We start from the raw sequence: 14477 nt of genomic DNA, 5'->3' as shown, positions 1-14477 counted from the left end.
CTTCCCACACTTTGGAGAACACTGCTCATTTCACAGTAATCCGTTCTCAAGTGTAAGCCCCACAGCCCGTGGCAGGAAATCCAGACCCGGGGGCGCTGTGGTGGCTCCACTGGTTAAGCGTCTGACTCTTGATTTCGGCTCGGGTCATGATCTCAGGGTCGTGAGATGGAGCCCTGCGACGGGCTCTGCACCGGGCATGGAGAGGGCCTGGGATTCGGCCACTCCCTCTGCCTCTACACTGAGCCCCTGAGCCCTTCCTCCTCACATACCCACTCACTCTCCCTAAAAAAAAAAAAAAAAAAATCCAAACTTGCCCCACCCGCGGGGCAGACCCTCACCATTCAGGGTCTGATTCCCAGACTCCAGCCATGTGGAACCCGTTGTCTTTTTCCTGGGGGGGTTGGGGGGGTGGGGAGGGCAGGCCCCTCCCCGTCTCCGGGCCTTTGCACACACACGGTCCCTCCGCTTGGGGCACTCTCTAGCACCTTTCCTTGCCTCTGCTCTGGAAGGATTTCTCAGCCTCTCACCCAGTGGGTCCCGGCAGGTGCCATCCAGCTCCCAAGCCGGGAGAGATCAGAGTGGGTTTTTTCCAATCCGAAAGAACTTTAGGGCAGGCTCCATCCCAGGACCATTTGACTACGAATGAAATGGAAACTCTATTCTTTTTCCTGCTGGAACACTGCCCTTCTGCCCTCACCATGGGACACAGTTCAGAAATCTGGGTTGAAAATGTGGGATTTCACAATTTATAATATTTTTTAAATCATGGTCCAGAAGTTGCATGATCCGCATTATGAATTTATTTTTTCCCCGGAACCTGTGGTTTTGGTCTACGCTGACACAGCACTTGAGACAATCAGAGAAGATAAATGTGCCTGGGGCTGAACCACAAGAAACCGTCTGTCCTCACAGCCTTGACAAGGTGGAGAGGGGGGGCAGCTGTCCATGAACAGCCACAGCCACACAGTCTGGGGCGTAATGCCTCCGACGGGGTTCTCCGCCAGTTGCTGCCGTGACCTGGGGGGACTGTCAACACCTCCCCCAGAACACCCAGATTTCCCTGCAGTCACCGAGGGCCTTGATCTATTCCACAATGAGATGAGCTGAGTCTATGTTTCTTCAAGAACAAAGCCAAGAAGGGAGAACACGATTTCCTCCATGAGTTAACCCTCAAGTGACTGTGGGACTTGGCAGTTCCACATCTAGGTGTGGACCCCAAACAGCGGCAAACAGCGGTTCCAACAAAGACGAGTCCACGCATGTCCACAGCAATGTGGTTCACAACAGCCAAAAGGTGGAAACAACCCAGACGTCCGTCGCTAGAAGGATGGATCAATGAAATGTGGTCTGGTCCCGCACGGGAATATTACTCGGCCACGCAAAGGAACACAACACCGATACCACTACAGTGAGGATGGGCTCTGTGAGCATCACACTGAGCGCAAGACACAGTCACCGCAGCCGCGCGCCACGTCAGTCCATGTATGTGAGATTTCCGGAATAAGTGAATCTATGGCAAGCGGACTGGTGGTCGCCAGGGGCTGGGGAGGGGAGAACAGGTAATAATGGCTATGGGGTGTCCTTTGGAGGTGATGGAACCGGACAGGTGTCGGGGGGGCACACTGCTGTGAATGTGCTCACTGCCACAGCAGCCTATACTTTAAAATGGTTAAAATGGTAAAATTTGTGTTTATGTGTATTTTACCATGTGAAAATACTTTTTTTTAAGGAAAGAAAGAAGAAAAAAGGTTATGGCGGGTCCTACTATCAACCACCACCCAGATCTGCACTATCCTTCTTGTTCCAGAACACAGCGTGCCTCACCGAGGGCTTGAAGAGAGGCTCGGGGTCCCCATCCCAAGAAGGGCTGAGCAGCTACTCGGCTCCGTTAGCTGAAGAGAAAATGAAATGATGCCAGTGTCGTATTTTCCCTTCGTGACAAGCCATCAACCCCTTTGAGTGATGCTGGGTTTTGACATCTGGGACTGATCAAAAACCAGTGAATTTACAAAAAAAAAAAAAGCCTCCTAAGCCTCCTAGGTCTGGAGCAAGCAGACACAGAGGCACCTCCCATACGTAGTAAATTACACTGGTGACAGTGCAGAGAAATGTTCCAGTTCCCACAAGGCCAAAGGGGTCAGTCAGCATTTGAGAGTTCCGCCTCTAAAAGGCCAGTTTTCAAATGCAACCTACAAAAGCCAGATACCCAACAAGGAATCTTGGAGGGAGGGATGAAGTGTGGGACTTCCGGAGGCCTCGCGCTCTTCTGCCAAGGGTCTGGGCCCTCCCCTGCCAAGCCAGCTCTCCTCCCCACTTCAGAGGGAGGGGCTCTGGGAGCCGGAGCGAGGCTGTCCGCACGTTGACACGGGTACCTGTCCACCAAGTAGAGTCCCAGCCCTGGGTCAAGTCATCCCCTCTCGAGGCCCACCCCTAAGTCGGGCGGGGATCCAGATCCCACGTAGCAGGAGATGCCCTGACCTCACGTCTGGCTCTGCAAGCAGCTGACCAGTGGGCGAACACCTTCTTCCAGAGTCTGGGGTGGCACCCGTCTTGGAGGGCCGCTCTGCGCCCTGGCTGTCGTGTTGCTTACGTGCCTTCATCACTCCGAGACTCAATCCCCTCCTTGTAAAAACAAGAGGACCAGGTTCACCCCCTAAAGGAGTCCGTGAGAGCATCTGTGTAGATTCTGGGCACACCTGCCCCATTCTGAGCGTCAGGTAACTTCAGCTCCTGGTGTGACTATAAATGTTATTATTCCCACTCCTACGTCATAAGAAACTCCGGAAAAAATAAAAATCACCTGCTTTCTCCTCCCCAGGTGCATAGGATTGGGAACATGGGGGCTTGGGCTTAACTCTGCTGATGGATTTTCCTGGAAGCCCTCTCAGACAGCACCACATTTGGTGTGACGTTCAGGGCCAGATGTGGAGTTACTGGTTGCCCGGAGAACTTTTTTTTTTTTTTTTTTTTAATATTATGTTAGTCACCATAGAGTACATCATTAGTTTTTGATGTCGTGTCCCATGATTCATTATTTGTGTGTAACATCCCGTACTCATCACAACACGTCCTTAATACCCATCCCCTGGCCACCCCTCCCCCTCCCGAGGAGAACTGTCTTAGAGGAGGCGGGACCCAGCAGCTGAGAGCACAGGGTTTGCAAGCAGCCAGACCTGGAGGTGACAGCATGGCACATCAGCTAGGGGGCCTTTTGCATGGTCTTTACCTCTCTGAGCCTCGGTTTGCTCATCTGTGAAATGGGGGTCGAGGGGCCGCCTGCCCAGGTATGTGGCAGGGAGGGGAATGCAGGGAAGTGGCATGGCCTCACACCTGCCTCCCACCGGCAATACAGCTCCCACACCTTCTGCTCCTCCTTCCCATGTGGAAACAGCCAGGTCAGAGGCAGAAGCAGAAAACCAGGGGCACAAAACACAAAGCACCTTAGAAGGCCCCCCCCTCAGTCTATTTGGAGAAGAGAGCATGCCCTTCATCTCATTCTGCTGGACTTTGGGCTCTCACCTGGCAGATTAAGACCCTAGATAACCCTACTGGGGAAGGCAGGGTCACCTGGTTCTGCCAGAACATGGCACACAAACGCTCAAGGTGGACATTTACAAACCCACTTTGCCAGGCAAGCTGGGCATTTGCACAGGCTCCCAGCTGCTTCTCCCAACCGGAGCAGCAGCTCACCTTTTGGCTCAAAGATGTCCAGGTGAAGTTAGACTTCAATGAGCAGGCATGGGCTAAGCCTTTTCTGACTCGTCCACTGGCTGAACCCCGGGCAAGGGAGGCTCCAGGTCCGCACCACACAAGGGGCCCTCCCTGGCTCTGTCCATCTAGGGCAGCTGGTCTCCCCGGGACGGCAGAGCCAAGTCCTCAGCTTCCAGCACCATTCTTCCCCCACGAGGAGTGTATGCAGATGTCCACTCCAGCTGGACAGACCCAGCATGCGCTCCCAAGCCTGCAGGAACTCTGGCATGCCCCACACCTGGACATGGAGCTCTGGAAGCAGAGAGAGCTGGGCTGCAGCCCTGGCTCTAGCTGGACAACTCACTCCCGCTCTCTGGCCCTCAGTATCTTCATCTGAAATATGGGAAGAGAAAGGCCACCTTGCACAGGTTTGTTGCAAATAAAATAATAAAGGGGCATAGCCCAGTAAACCTTAGCAGAATGCTAAGGGGTACCCTTAGGATCACCCTGGCTGGCCGTCCACACATGGAAAGAAAAATTCAACCACCCGCCACATTCGCGCCGTCATTTTTCCATTTATTGCCGCCCACTGTGTACACAGGAATGCAACAGATGCTAGCGAACCGCAGAAGGGAGGTCAGGGTACCCAGGCTCAAGGAGCAGAAACCTGCAGTCACAACAGCTTTGAGTCCCAGCTCCCTCGCTCCCTGGCGGGAAGGTCGCATAGAGCAAGTGGCTTGGTCTCCCTGAGCCTCAGTTTCTCCACGCAGGGAAGGCCCTGCGGCTGAGCCCGGTTCTGAGCCGCAGGGAGCGCGCCCAGCTTAGTGCCTGGGCACAGGAAGCCCCAGGAGATGGTATCCGCTCGGGTTAATTCAGCTCCTCCGAGGTTAGCGGAGTGGACCGCAGCCTGGAGAGGAGAGGAAGGAAAGTCACTCACCTCCGCGCGGCTCTCCAATCGCCACCGCGCCGGCGTCTCTCCCGGGTCGTGCGGCGGCCGCAGCGCGCACACGGCGGACACGGTCGGCACAGCGGGCCGGCACAGCGGACACGGTCCACAGCGGGTGGGTCGCGCGCTCCGCACACCGGGGCAGCGGAGGGATGCGGTGGATGGAGGGGCCCCGCGCGCAGCCTCTTATAGCACCTCCGCGCCCCGCCCCCCCCCGAGGCCGGCGGCGCTGATTGGACGGCGGAAATGTAGCCCCGCCCCCCACCCCTCCCGCGGGCGCCGGGGATCGGGGCGGGCGGAGGGCTGGACCAGAGCGTCCCGAGATCTGGGCTCGCGAAGCGGACGCGCTCCGCTTCCTCGCCAGGACCCTGAACTCTCCTTTCCACGGAGCGCTTGCTGCGCGCCCGGCGACGTGCCAAGCACTTTCCACCGGGGGTTTGCAAATTTACCAAATCCCATCTCTCTGTGCCTCAAATGGAAAGTGGGACTAGGGAAGTGACCTCTCGGGACTGGAGCAAATAAAGCCGGGAAGGGTGTGGGCTCTGTAAACTGTGGCACAGAATACACACGTCCCGTCCTCTGCGCCGTGGTATAAAACCCCGCCCGTCTCACACACACACACACACACACACACGCATGCACACGCACGTACACGCATTCCCCATGTGCCAACGACGAAACCATGCTGCAGCCGAGGCGCTTGCCCTCCACCATCCCTGTAAACGTCCAAAGGAATCTCCTCTGGGATAAGTGATCCCATCTCACAGATCAGACACCTGAGGCCTGGAGAACAAAGTGTCGCCCGTCCCACGGCCGGGGAGCAGCAACCTGAATCTAGCTACATTTTGCCCACAGGCATTTAACATCCTTAATCTGCACAAGCAAATATGAATCAATTTAGAGCCAGAAGGCACGGACTTTGAAACACGTAAACCTAAGGCCCTTGCTGGCAAGCGAAGAAAGCACGGCTGAGGGCAGTGAAGGACTCGAGGGGAGTGTGGACTCCCTGCGCGAGAGGACAAGGGCAAGAGGACCCCGCCCGTCCTCACGGGGCGGGTCCCTGCATAAAGACCGGGAATCATCTCCTGCTCCTTCCGCACACTCCGACCGGGTCACTCGGCACCAGTCCCTGCACTCTGCAGTGCGGGCAGGGCCCCCTCCGGGAGCTCAAGCATCGGGGGCATCCAGAAGGGTCAGAGCACACGGGGAAGCAGCTGGAGAGCGAGTGGACGGGGCCTGCGTGGCTCAGGTTCAGAAAGTCAAAATGCTTGCCAGGGTTTTCAGCGCAGCTCAAATGCCAATAAAAAGTGGCCCGGCCACCCTCTGTTCCCTCTGTCCCTTCCCTTTACTTCTCCTCCTTTTGAAGCATCGTGCCAGCTCCACATTCATGTGGTACTTATTAAGCACCTACTGTGTGCCAGGCTCTGTTGCAAGCACTGGCGTATCCAGCGATGAGCAAACCCGGCCAGAACAAGTTCCCCACTGACAAAGGACAAACCCAAAGGGAGAAGAGATGCTACTCGGGCACCAGGCCTCACAAGCGTTACCCCAGCAACTCCCCACCCCCCACCCCTACCCCCAGGCTGGTGATGTTATCATCAGGACACTGGGCGCGCAGTGCAAACAGTTTCCAGAAGCCACACGGCTCCCAAGAGGAGGGCCTGGGGTTTGAACTCGTGCTCTTGTCCACTTGGCTGCCACTGCCTGTGCACCGACAAGCTTTGGGTACGGGGGAGAGAAAGAAACTGGGTCCCTGCCCTAGCGCAAAGGAAGGAAACCCGCACAGAAACAGATTTCCCACGGCGGGAAGCCAGTTGGTACTTAAACGTCCAGCAAGCACTCCCACGTGTCGGGCCCTGTGCCCAGGGCTTCCCTGGCATCCGCCTATGACGCAGCAGAGGGGTTTCAGTCAGCCTTGTTTTATAGATGGGGAAACTGAGGCTCAGGTAGGTAAGGGCACTTGCCCAGGGTCACCTGGCTATTGAGTGCTGGGGGTGGGACTCCAACTCAAGCAGTGCAAGACCACAGCCTGTGACCTTGGCCTCTAACCCAGGGGACCCGAAGGGATTAGGGAGTCTGGGTTTGCTGCAGAGTGAATCCAAACATTCTTGTCTGGTAAACACTTCTCAGCTGGGACATTACGGTTACTGTTGCCGTGTAACACATTACCCAGAACACAGTGGCTTAAAACCACCACAGTATTTTGCTCATAGTTTTGCAAGCCGGGCGTCTGGGAAGGGCCGGGTTGCATGGTTCTTCCTTAGGGGTCTCTCGTGGGGTTGCCGCCAGACGTTGACTGGGGCGGCAGCATCTGAGAGTTTGGCGGGGCTGGACGTCCAAGCTCTCACCCACGTGGCAGGAGCTCGGCAGGACATCTCAACGGATCTGTCCCCACTTGGTTTTTCCTGGAAGCTGTCTGGGGTAGTCAGAATTTTACTTCCCCCATCGCAAGCCTCCCAAGAGAGACGGGAGGAAGATGGAAGGCCTTCTGTGTCCTGACGTTGGAAATCAGAGAACATCACCTCATCCGCACTCCTCTTTGAATCACAGCCCCTGCCGACGGTCAGGGAGAGCACACGTAGATCACCTTGCTCAACAGCCGAAGATCAAAGAATTTGCGGACAAGATAACATGGAATCTGCAGACGCTCGATGAAAGGTAATCCCTCCCTCTTCGGGAGCCACACTAAGCAGTCCAGTGGCATGACCACCATCTCTACATGTCCGCGGAGGAGTTCCGACCCCGACGCCACCATGCACCAGCTGTGTGTGTCTGTGCTCAAGTCACCTGACCTCTCTGAGTGATAACTGCCTCCCAGGCTCTGAAGGGGCAGGCTGAGTCTGTAACTTGCTGGCTGGTGCCCGGGACCCTATGCCAGCCCCTCCATTTCCAAGCGGCTGGCCTGTGCTCTGCTCCCCATGTGTAAAATGAGGGAAGGGCAGCGGCTCCGTTCTCCCCACGGGCTGCCTGTAAGACATTAGAAGGTTTAAAGGCATACATTAATTAGTGGAAATTTGGAACAGGGTCTGGCACTTAGTAAGAATTAGTTAATATAATTGTCAGTAGAGCCAACAAACTGAAACAAGAGACAGAGAATTTCGATCTTGATCAAACCATTTTCCATCAGTGTGCAATTTTAGAATCCAATTTCCAGAAAGTGATATCTGGATTCAAGTACGTTGATGTGTCATGGGGAATGTGGGTTCCTGAGAAGCTCTGAACATGGGAAAGGGCCAAGATGCACCCAGGAGCCCTCCCCAGAAGGGAACGGCTGCTTAGATCCTTGCAAAGCCTAGTAAAGGATCCTGTTTGCTGGTCTCGCAGGATCAATTCACAGAGCGTTGGAGACCAAGGAAAAGGTCTTTCTGGTTCAAAGGTGGCCCAGCCTGGAAATGGGAGCACACAGGACTGGTCTCCAGCAAGAGCTTCCAGCCCTCTGCCGACCCGCGGTCTCAGCACCGGGAGGGCGTGGGTCACACCAGACGGTCCCAAAGGGTTTCACAACTCATAGCACAGACCACAGACCGGGTCTTCCTTTCCTATCTCAGTGCGGCTGCCCCAGGGCTGGTGGGTCTTGGAATCACACCAACATCTTCACCAGCTGACCAGCTGTTTTCCTCAGAAGCTCTTGGGCTGGACATCAAGTTCCAGCTTCCCTGTTCCCGCCGCACCCACTCGGCAGCTAGAGAGTGTCACTGAGCCCTCATTTGCATGGAAGACCGCTAACAGTTCAAGACAAGGAGATGTGGGGGTGTACCATTTTGCGATAGGCGTGGCTTAGAAAAAGGAACCAAAAGGTCAGGAAAGACGATGACACTCCTGGGTAACAGGTGCCAGTCATGGCATGCTCTGGGGTTCCGAATGCGATGGATCTGCTTGGCTTGCGGCCAAGGAAGGGCATGGGGTGAGCTCCACGTCTTCTGCTGATGGGCAACCCTCTGGGGGCAGTGTGGGCCCCGCCGGTGGGGAGATCTGCAGCAAGAGATCTTGACCGACTGAAGTTGTAGAAGAAATACACTCATGTTATTGTATGCAGTGGAGGAAGCTTCTGGAAGGACGGTAGCCTGCTGTGGAAGCCAAGGACAGTCAGGACCCTCGGAGAACTTGAATTAGCGCTGGAGGAAGTCAGGCATCCTAGTAGTCCTTTGTGAGCATCTCACTGCACGATTTGGGGTCCCTTCCTCTTCCCTCTGTGGCCAGGTCTCGTCCACTCCCTGTGGACATGACCATCTCCCTAGCATGACTTCACATCCCCCTAGAACCGTGGACCAGTTCAGGCTGTGTCCAGGCACCTCCCAGTTCCGATTCCTGGACAGAGAATCTAATTGGCCCTGTCGGGAGCTGATGTCCCCCTGGTCCATTACGTGCAGCCCAGGGGACAGTACCAGGCACCATGAGGTGGGAGGGGGACCAGGAATGCACCGGAAGGCCAGGCTGATGGAGATGGCCCCCTGCTGAGTCTCCACATCCTCATGAAGAGGGAGACCCCACTGCACAGTTTCATGGAACTCCTTGCTCACGCTGCTTTGAAACCGTGAGCGTGGGTCAGCCCAGATGGATGTCCAAACCACGCCCGCGTTCCCGCCCTCCCTGGGGTTTCTACGCCCTCTGGTCTCCCTGATCTCTGAGCACAGGAGCCAGAGACCACCGGGGACCATGACTGGAAATTCCTCAGGAAATTCAGCTCTTTGGGCAAATGCTGCCATGGTGATGGCTTTCTCCCTGGGTGACCAACAGGCTTTTCCAGAGGAGGCTTGGCCCTGAGTTGCATGCCCAGGGTGTGGTGTTTCTGGAAGATTCTAGACCTTTCTGTCAGCCTGGGAGGAAGCCAAGTCCTGGATGCTGCTCACTCTCCCGTGGCCCCCAGGGTGTGTGCTGGGTCCTTCTGGGAGCTGGAGCCCTCCTCACTGGGGCCAGGAATGGAAACACAGCACGACTCCCCTCCTGCTGGGGAGGGGCCCTCATACCCCTCCTCCCGGCACCGAGCTTCCAGATCTCCTGTGGGGCCTCGAAGCCAAGCTCTGTCCTACCTGCCTTGACTTCTCTGTCCCCCGGTGTCCTCCCCTATAAAAGACAATAGTAACGGGCCACGTTACAGAGGCGTAGCCAGAAACAAGCTAACTGCCGAGAATCTTACTATCATCCCCTCAACTTCGTCCACACGCCTGTTCCCATGAACACTGTCCCCGCCAAGCATGACCTCCTCCAGGGCGCCCTCCCTAGTCACCCCCCCCACCCCAGGAAGCAAGCAAATGAGGAGTCTGTGGTCCAAGATTGAAAAGCCGGGTCCATGAACGCACTGGTTTCCTGGGGTTGGTAAAAAATGACCACCAAGAGGGGACCGAAAGCAACGGGAATGTGTCGTCTCCCAGAGCCCAGAGTCGGAAACCACAGTGTCGGCGGGGCCGTGCCCCGTCTGGAGCAGGAAGGAGAGGACTCCTGCCTCTCCCGGCGTCGGATCTGTCCGTGTGTCCTCTTCCCAGAAGGAGCCACGTGGTCATGAGTGTTCCTGTTAAACAGACTACACCGGCCCTTGTTGGAGGACAGACCTGCCACGGCCAGCGGCCGGCCTTGACTGGGGAACTTAACTCATGAGGCCTGCAGACGTGCAAGCCCTCGCAGGGTGTTCGACCTGGGGACACGTGGAAGGAAGACCCCTGTCCCGTGTGTGGGCCTGCAGGTCCCTGCTATCTGCTCAGTGACCGGGGAACGCTGGAGTCGATTTCGCTCGTACGTGGGCTGACCGTGTGACTGTGACTGTGACTGACTTTGGGGCCTGCAGCCTCTACTCTCCCACTCTCAGACCTGGGAACGGCAGTGCCCTAGAGAAGCTCTAACCTCCTGGAGGACGAGGGACCACACGGAGACAAAACCTGGCACCTGAGTGGACGGCCAGCACCAACCGCCTGGCGTTCAAATGAGTGACCTTGGACCCTCACCTATCTCAAGCTGTCAGCCACCTGTCGCTGCAGGAGTGAGCCCAGCGAGACCACACAGAAGGACCCTCAACCAGACTGTCCCCCACGGAGCACGAGACTAACACAGTGTCCCCGTTGGAACCCCCTGCAGTTTGGGAACCCTGGTTAGGCAGCGGACACTAACAGATCACGTCCTGGGAAGACAAACGTGGTCAAGGAGAGATGATTCTGAGGCCAAACATTTCCCTCCAAACAGCCACCCATACAGTAAAAATTCCCTGGGGGATATTCTGCACTTCTGGTATAGCCTGAGTTGTGCCCCCGGTGGCCCCCAAATTCACATGTGGAAGTCCCAGCCCCCGGTGCCTGAGAGAGGCACTGTATTTGGACACAGGTCTTTAAAAAGGTAATTAAGGAAAGCGCCTGGCTGGCTCAGTTGGCGGCGTGTGGGACTGAATCTCAGGGCTGTAAGTTCAAGCCCCACATGGGGTATAGAAATTACTTAAAAATAATAAAATAATAATCGCTTCTCGGCCTTTTGGCTAAGATCAAGTGTAGTATCTGTTCTTATCAGTTTAATATCTGATACGTCCTCTATCCGAGGGCAATATATTAAATGGATTTTTGGAGCAGGGAGTTGGAATAGGAGCTTGCTCCGTCCACTCCACGCATCGACCTGGTATTGCAGTACTTCCAGGACCGGTGCACCAGAAAATAAATAAATAAATAAATAAATAATTAAAATAACAAAATAATAAAATCTTTTTTTAAAGAGGGTAATTAAAGTTAAATGAGGTCATTCTCATGGATGGTGTCCAACTTCTGCTGTTTAAGTCCCAGTCTGCGCTACTCTGTTATGGCTGAGTAAGCCAACACAAGTCGCCCCACAGCTCAGGCCAAGGTCCCCCGTCCCTGCTCCTCCACACCTTTGAGCTGGAATTTTGCATGGACCTTGGCTCAACTCCTGCTTTGTCATCACAGGACAGAGAGCCGTTCCCTTCTCCGAGGCCCCAGATGGCCTCCAGCTCTGAAACCCCACCACCACCTGATGCTCGTGTGCCCACTCAGTACTCGTGGAGTAAGAACTTCTAATATGATCTGTGTACCCTGTTGTGCAGTCCTCACACCTACTGCAGGGCATGTGCTGTTTTTCCCCCTCTCCCTTGAAGGAACCAAGGTCCAGAGGGGCAGCCCACCCTGCCTGTGTGCACACAACTGAGGCTCTGAAGGGTGAAACCTCCAGGCCACTGTCTCCAGCACAGTGATGGCCCACCAGAGATGTCCCCTTCTCTTCCCGGGCCCCTGTGAATGTTTTATGTCACATGATGCATCTGTTTCCTGGGGCTTCTATGACCAAGAGCCACAAAGGTGGGGTGCACAAAGGCGGTAAAGCACCAGAAATGTGTGCTACCCGGTTCCAGAGGCCGAAAATCCAAAATCAAGGTGTCACCAAGCTCCAGGTGGTCGCGGGCGATCGCTGGCATTCCGTGTCTCCTCTGCCCCCCAGCTTCTGCCTCTGTCTTCACATGACCATGTTCCCTGTGCGTCCTGATCCTGATGTCCCTTCCTTTACAGAAAGATGCCGGTGCCTGGATCAGAGCACATCCTAATGCAGCATGACCGCACAGGTGTGCAGACCCTACTTTCCAAGAGGGTCACATTCTGAGGGTCCGAGTGAACAGGAATTCTACTACACTGTTGTAGTACTACTATGCTATCTGTTCCACTGCACATTGCAAAAGGGACATTGCTGATGGGATTAAGGATCTTGAAGTGAGGAGATTCGCCTGAATTACCCCATGGGTCCCGTGTGATCCCGGGGGTCCTTGTGAGAGGGCAGCAGAGAGAAGGTGAAGCGGTGACAGAGGCAGAGGTGGGAGTGACATGCACTGAAGGCGGGCGTGGGGGGGGGCACCATGAGCCAAGGGACGCCTGGGCCTTTGGAAGCTGGCGGCGGCCAGGAAGCAGAGTCTCCCCTGGAGGTCCCAGCGGGAACACAGCCTTACAGAAACCTTGACTTGAGCTCCGTGAGACCCACTCTGGATTTCTGACCTGCAGAACTTGAGATAGTAAATCTGTGTTGTTTGGAGACCTTAAGGTGGTGGTCACTTGTCACAGCAGCTGTAGGACACAAACACAGACCCAGGATCAGAGGCGTCTGCGAAAGGGCTTTGGGTGGCTGCGGCGCCGGGCTGGGGGCCTGGCGCCGCCCCTCAAGGGGGAAACCACCATGAATCAGCAGAACGCTGCGGAAGGCCAGGGCAGCAGGCCGGCTCGCAGACCACACAGCGCTTTGCACAGCCCTGAGTCATTCGGCTCCAAGAGGCACCTCCGAACAGCCCCTTTACCAGAAATGCCCTGGATTTGCCCTGATTATTTCGCTAGTGATCGAGTAACACTTTCCAGATGCAAAGCAGACAGTGGCCAGTCTCAGATTTTGCGTGATCTGGGAGTTCTCTTCGAGTCCTCATGGCTGTCATGGCACCCCCCAGTGCCCCTGAGCGCCTGCCTGCAGCGTCCTGGTGGGCAGCAGCCGGCCTGCCCCGACCCGGGAGCCCGGGCACGGCCGCAGCAGCCCTCAGCAGGCTGGACCGGCGAGGGGCCGAGGCCGTGGGCAGGGAGCCCCGTGCGTCCTCCGTGTCTCCCTGAGCTGCCGTCCTCCAGGCGCTTCTCACCTCCGTGGGACGGGCAACTATTCAAAGAGGAGTGTTTATTTTCTGGAAAGGGCGACTGGCTTGGTGCGGGGATCGGTACTGAACCTGGACAATGAGCAGTACCCGGGCTTCTCGTCCGACCTCAGCTCCGTGCACGTGGAAGTCTCTGGTCCCAGGTCCACAGATGTGCCACCCAGAGCCTCTCACCACACCCCTGTGTCTCCCTCGGCCCTCCCCTTCCCGAGATGCCAGTGGGGGTGGGGGGTGGGGTCCTTGTGGGTTTGACGACAGACAGCACACCCCCAGCCCTCCAGGTCCGTCTACAAGAGACAGGAGGCAAGATCAGTGTCCTGGGGACCCCGGAACAAACGACCACAAACTGGGGGTGCTTGAGACAACAGGGGGTTTACTCTCTCCCACTTCTGGAGGTTTGAAGTCCAAAATCAGTGTCGGCAGGGCCATGCACCCCCCAAAGGATCTAGGGGGAAATCCTTCCTGCCTTTTCCAACTTCTGCTGGCTCCGGGTATCCCCTGTGGCCACATCTCCCAGCCTCTGGCCCCCGTCCGCATGTGGCCTCCTCTTCCTACAGTGACTCTTGTCCTCACACTCAGGGCCCAGCCAGGTGGTCCCGGACGATCTCAGCTTGGAAGCTGCTGCTTGCCCGCGTCTGCAGACTCCTCCCAAACGTGGTCACATTCACAGATGCTGGGAACTAGCCCTCGCACAGATCTTTTTAGTGGCGCCACTCAACCCACGACAGCAAGCGTGGGCTCGCCTCTGGCTGGTCTTGACCCTAACCCAGCCACACCAGCAGCTGGGGCTTGGGACCCGGGGCCCCGCCCCCCCCCCGCCCCGCCACTGGAGCTGGAGCCCAGTGCAGGGAGCTCTCCCTTCCACGTCACATCGTGGGGGGCTCTCACCAGCCCCCTCTCTTGTCATCTCCCTGGTGGGAACCGGGAGGGAAGAATTTCCCACCTCCTTGTGCTGCAAGGATGCCTCTTCCATGGAGCGCTGGATTTCTTCTCCTCTCCGGCTGGTGATCAGCCTGACGGGCGAGTCCAAGGGGCCTGAGTCCTGATGCGCAAGTGGAGGGAGCTAAAGGGACTTAGGAATCTTCTTTTACCCACTTCAGCGTTCAGGACTCGAGAAGGACGGAAAAGCGAAACCCACACTCATCTCTTGCTGAACTCCTGCTAAGCAAGGCCAGCCCACCTGCTCCGGGGCAGAAGGAGCCTCGGCTGAGAGCGGAAAGGGTCACGTGCCCCATG

The 14477-nt window shown here is 56.4% G+C and overlaps 1 protein-coding gene and 1 non-coding gene across 4 annotated transcripts in view; one reads left to right on the top strand and one right to left on the bottom strand.

The window, feature by feature from the left end:
* The window catches only part of CRISPLD2 (cysteine rich secretory protein LCCL domain containing 2), an 84900-nt gene extending 80093 nt beyond the window's left edge, over window positions 1-4807 (bottom strand). For all 3 annotated transcript variants that reach the window (XM_045076381.1, XM_004753882.3, XM_045076382.1), the window contains exon 1: window positions 4628-4807. The gene's annotated coding sequence lies outside the window, so the exon portion shown is untranslated. The remainder of the gene's footprint in view (window positions 1-4627) is intronic.
* Window positions 4808-11076: 6269 nt separating this feature from the next.
* LOC123391057 lies at window positions 11077-11267 on the top strand. The gene has a single exon (XR_006605695.1). It is a non-coding gene; the product is annotated as a U2 spliceosomal RNA (small nuclear RNA).
* The last annotated feature ends 3210 nt before the right edge of the window (window positions 11268-14477 follow it).

Source organism: Mustela putorius, unplaced genomic scaffold (assembly GCF_011764305.1).
Source record: "Mustela putorius furo isolate JIRA1106 unplaced genomic scaffold, ASM1176430v1.1 tig00000174_pilon_pilon_pilon, whole genome shotgun sequence".
Lineage (NCBI taxonomy): Eukaryota > Metazoa > Chordata > Mammalia > Carnivora > Mustelidae > Mustela > Mustela putorius.
The sequence above is the reverse complement of the archived record's forward strand: the minus strand, read 5'-3'. Positions and strand labels throughout refer to the sequence as shown.